We start from the raw sequence: 5,253 nt of genomic DNA, 5'->3' as shown, positions 1-5,253 counted from the left end.
AATGATGGGAGACAAGATGGCGGCCTTGGTGTCTACTTCCCCCCAGGTGCCACGTGCTGGCAGGGTGCTCACAGACGGGTGGCCAACAAAAAAAGACGAGAAAGGCTGCCACAGATATGCATAAAATATGCACGTGCTAATGTATATGTATAGATGCAAATTGCTGTTTAAATGCAGTATTAAAAAAATACTTCTCGGCCGCCTTTCAGAACAGGAGCCCTTCCAAGGCCGCATATAATAATAAAACACATAATAAAAAGTGATCCAGTCTTAAAAAGCAGTAAGAGTGCATCTTACCATAGTTGCGAAGGTGGTGGCTTAATAACTTTTCACCTGCTCAGTTATTGTTTGATTGATCAAAGTATTCTCATCCTGATCCTCAGCCAAAAAGACTCCCTGAGCAGTTTACATATAATCAATAAAACGTGAGAGGCTTACAGTCTAAAAAAACAACACACACAGGAATGGTGGGGGGAATAAATCAGCAAGGCTGCTTCCCACTTTCATGTGCTGTACAGCCTGCTGGACTGGCTGATGGAGGTAATGAGGACAGCCTTCAGAAGACTGTCCTCCCTAAATCAGGACCGTAGTTGGTAACAAGAGTTTAGCTTGAAACAGATGCACTCCCTTTGCAGTGGCAGGGCTAATCCTGATGGGATGGAATATGTAATAAAGGAAATGTTGGTCCTGAGCATGTGCAGCATGCCTTCTTGTACTGTAGGTAGACTATTTCAGATTTTTTATTATTATTATTTGCATTTCTATACCTCCCCATAGCCGAAACTCTCTGGGTGGTTAAGGGGGCAGAGTTTAAGATTGTATTTTATTATTAACATTTTGGTTTCCCCTTTTCCCAAGGAGCGCAGGGTGGTGTATATGATTCTCCTGCCCCTCACCATTTTATCCTCTCACAGCAACCACCCTGTGAGGTAGGCTTAAACAGAGATAGCAATTGGTCCAGCCTCATCCAGAGAGCTTCATGGCTGAGCAAGGACTGGACCCTGGGCCTCCCTGGGCCTACTCCAACACTGCTACAGATCAGCACTCAGCTTGAGCACTCTCATTTTTGGAGGTTATGCACTGGTTCAAAGAGGTTCCTTATATATATATTTTTTAAAAAATTTCTAATGGTATAAATTTGCAGATAATAGTGAATAACAAATTGTGCAAGAAATTTAAAATAGTAAAATCCAAAGGAAAATACCAGTTAAGGTTTCTGTTCAATGTTTACTTATTTGGTTGTAAATCCCATTGAATTCAGTGAAAGGTACAGCATAATCTATAAGAACATAAGAACCCAGCTACATCAGACCCATCTAGGCTAGATTTCCCACAGTGGCCAACCAGATGCTTCTGGAAATCCCACAAGAAAGGCATGAAGGGAACAGCCCTTGCTTGCAGTTTGTTTCCAGCATTTGTTAGTCAGAGGTATACTGCCTCTAAACCTGGGGGTTCCCTTTAGCTATACTGGTTAGTAACCACTGATAGACCTTCATGAATTTATCTAATCCTTTTTAACACTATCTAAACCAGTGATACACAAAACAAATACTGGGTTTATGCAAACTAATTCATGACTGTGTTTGCATTTTATGAAAGGCAATGAATTGAATAAGTTAATTATATATTGTATGTTCTTTTGTGCTTCTTGAATCCAGTGCCAGTCAATTAACCTCAACTTCTTCTGTTATAGGAGAGGGAGAAAAAAATTACTTTATATCATATATAGTTTTAAACACTTCTGTATTTTTTTCTAAACTAGGGAAAGTGCTCCAATCCCTTTATCATTTTGTCGCCCTCTTCTGTACTTTTGTCAGCAAACCCACTGTATTCTGTGGGGCTTATTTGCAGGAAAGTGTGCATAGGATTCATCCCTTACACTCCTACCAGCTCCCTTTGGTCATTAGGGGAGGCCTGGTTCCACATCCTCTCTGGATTCATCTGGCAGCCACTTATAAGTGGGTGTTTGGTGGAATACTCTGCCCCTGGAATTAAGGCATTCACCAACGATTGTGAGTTTTAGGTGCATGCTAGAAACATTTCTTTTCAAACTGTCCGGATTAATTTTTGTTGATCAAGTATGCTGCTGTTTAACCTTTTATATGTCAAAATGGACATTTTGCTATTTATGTATTGTATTTTATTGTGTTTCTGATTGTGTCTTTGTATTGTACACCACTGTTACATAAAAAGGCTGTCATAAGTAGCTAGTGACTCGGTCATGTAGGCATGCCACGTGACCAATGAGTCAGCCTAAGCCGAGAGCATGCGCAGAGACAGAGAACTGATGGAAAAGTACTGAGCCGTTAGGGGTGGGTATAAAAAAGGTTGGGCACGCCATGCTGTGGGTCCAGACTGCTCTGTACCTGTTTTGCAAAACGATCAATAAAACTTTGTTGGCTCCACTGTCGCCTGCCTGGCCTCTCATTTGACCAGAAGCAACAACTTTTCTAACAATTTGGTGCCGTGACTCGGATTGTGCCTTCTGGGGCGCATTCTCGTGCGTCAAGCCGACAGGCTGCGGTGGGGAAGTGGCCACAGGCGGTTAACTTATACTGCCTTCCCCTCCCTGGCAGTGGGGAGACACTCGGGGACCAACGCCATTGTAAGGGAGACCGAGAACACCCTTTTAAGGTACCGACAGTGGATCCATGAGGCAGCTGGACGCAGCTGCGGCTGGAGTACTGAGACTTCAGGGTAAGTGGCAACTTACATTCGGGGAATTCGCGGGACAGTGGTGTATGTGTGTCGAGATTTGTGTGAGATGCCTCAGGGCGAAGTGAGTGAGGAGCCCCGATCTGCATTTCCCTACCCCAGCGACTGGCTGGGTCAGAGGAGGGTGAAGCGTACGAATTGTTGGCTGAAACCACTGCTGTCATGGGCGGATCCCACTCTAGGCTTGAAGAAAAGTCTCAAACACCCTTGGGATGTTGTTTGCGCAATTGGAATAAGTTTAAGCAAGATTATGGAACAAAAATTATGAAGGACAGTCTCGTCCTCCTTTGTACCCGGGAGTGGCCAGTATTGGAACCGCGGTGGCCGCCCAAGGGGTCTTTTGACCCAAAAATTGTATCTGCTGTGCGTGTGATAGTTACCCAAAGGGGAAGTTGGGACCAGTTTCCCTACATTGACTCGTGGGCAACGAATGTGCCCCTAGAAGGAAAACCAGCTGCTTGGGTGGTAAAATGCATGTCTCTGGTCCTCCCTGTAATAACTACTAGGTTCATTAAAAAACAAAAGCTGCCGGCCGCCTTACCCACAGCGCCAGAAGATCCATTACTTCCCCTGCCCTATGGAATGGCCATGTCAGGCGCCACGCGGCCCCATCTGGTTGCTCCCCCTTCCCCCTTGACGGAAAACTTGCTCAGTAAAGAGGTAGGAGATCGTGATCTTGTGACGGAAGACGGTCATCGCCTTCAACAGTGTGTGGAGGCATTTGAGAGAGCCCTAAAGACGATGGGGGGAGAAGTGGGACCCGTCTTACAAAAGGCAGATAGCCCAGAGAGTAGAGGGGAGAAGGGAGGCTCCACCTATAATTTGTGAAAGGATCCACAGCCACCAACCAAACTGACGCTCCCCATAAGAGAGGTCCTGGATCCCACTGCTCAGCATCCCCAAGGGACTATGTTCATATATGTCCCTTTTACAACATCTGACTTGTACAATTGGAAACAATTCAACCCCCCTTTTGATGAGGATCCTGGACCGCTCTTATCTTTAATGGAAAACGTGAGACTCACTCACAACCCCACCTGGGACGACACTTGTTTTCTCAGCCAGAATCCTACTATTCTTGCTGGGGCGCATGCAAAGCTTAAGGAGGAGCTCTCCCAAGCGACCGAAGATGAGATAGCAGCGGTGTTGCCGTTAGGACGACCCGATTGGGGAGTAACCACCGCTGCACAAAGGCAACGACACGCCGAGTACTTTCGGCTCATTTTAGCGGGCATGAGACAAGCTGCGCGAAAGGCCCCCAATTTACAAAAGGTTTTAACATTAAAACAAGATAAGAACGAATTGCCCGCAGCCTTCCTTCAGAGATTGAGGGAAGCTTTTGGGAAATATACAGACATCGACCTGAGTGATCCCAATAATTTGAGAATTCTCACGACTCGCTTCATGGGTAATAATTGCCAGAACATTAGAAAGAAATCGCAAAAAGTCGGAAGGAGGGCTGGCAGCGGACCTGGGGGTGCTAGTGGAAGTGGCCCAAAATGTATATGAGAGACGTGAAGAAGAAGAAGAGAAAGTGCGTGAAAAGCGGCAGGCAAAGCTTATTGCAGCTGTGTTTAAAGGGGAAGAAGAGAAGGAGGAGGAGGGGAAGAGAGGGAAAGGAAGGAGAAAGGGGCCTCCCCTCGGGAAGGACCAGTGTGCTTTCTGCAAGAAAACTGGGCAATGGAGATGTGAATGTGAAGCGCTAAAACAAAAAGGGATGATGCTGAGGGAGGAGCTCAAGGAGTCCTCCATGTTAGGGAAGACTAGGACGGACCGGGGCCCGGCCCCCTCCTGGCCATAACAGAGGCTAGAAGGGATCCCATCGTCAAAATTAAGGTTGGGGGCTGTCCTTACGATGCTCTCATAGACACGGGGGCCACCCTGTCCGTCCTTCCTCTTACTCAGCCACCAGGAGGAACAGGAGGGACTACCACCATAATGGGCGTTGAAGGGAGAGCCGCCCGGGTGCCTTTGTCCTGACCACTCCTCACTAAGGTTGGAAACACTCATTTAGAGCATGTGTTTATCTTTACCCCCTCTTGTCCGGTGGCATTATTAGGGAGGGACCTATTGGCTAAACTCCAACTCGAAATTGCATTTACCCCAGATGGGAAAATGGAGGTGCAGCTCCCCAAACAGCAAAGTAGTAATTATCAGATGGCACTCTTAAACGCCATGCCGGAACCCCATGCAGAGGAGAGGGAAGAATGGAGACAGATAGAGAACCGAGTTAATCCCCTGGTTTGGGCTGGAAAAGGAGGGGTGGCCTGCGCCAAGACAGCCGCACCCTACAGAGTACCTCTTAAACCAGGAGCCAGGCCAGTTCATGTGAAGCAGTATCCCCTCTCGCGACAGGGAAAAATGGGACTACAGCCAGTAATATCAAGACTGCAAGAAGAGGGACGCCTAATCGAGATAATGTCCCCCTACAATACCCCATCCTCGTGGTACCCAAAGGGCAAGGAAAAGGATATCGACTGGTGCAAGAGCTCCGCCTCCTTAACCAGCAAATAGAAGCCCCCTACCCTGTGGTGCCAA

At 46.9% G+C, this 5,253-nt stretch overlaps 1 long non-coding RNA gene across 6 annotated transcripts in view; it reads left to right on the top strand.

The window, feature by feature from the left end:
• Positions 1-5,253, top strand: part of LOC146337119 (uncharacterized) — an 88,241-nt gene that overhangs the window by 2,150 nt on the left and 80,838 nt on the right. The window contains exon 2 of one of the 6 annotated variants that reach the window (XR_014785359.1): positions 2,577-2,697. The exons of the other annotated variants lie outside the window; for them this stretch is intronic. This is a non-coding gene — a long non-coding RNA (uncharacterized LOC146337119). The remainder of the gene's footprint in view (positions 1-2,576; positions 2,698-5,253) is intronic. 6 annotated transcript variants of the gene reach the window in all.

Source organism: Heloderma suspectum, chromosome 11, assembly GCF_057233095.1.
Source record: "Heloderma suspectum isolate Gila_16-S chromosome 11, 16-S_ref, whole genome shotgun sequence".
Lineage (NCBI taxonomy): Eukaryota > Metazoa > Chordata > Lepidosauria > Squamata > Helodermatidae > Heloderma > Heloderma suspectum.
This window is presented reverse-complemented; position numbering and strand designations above follow the sequence as displayed.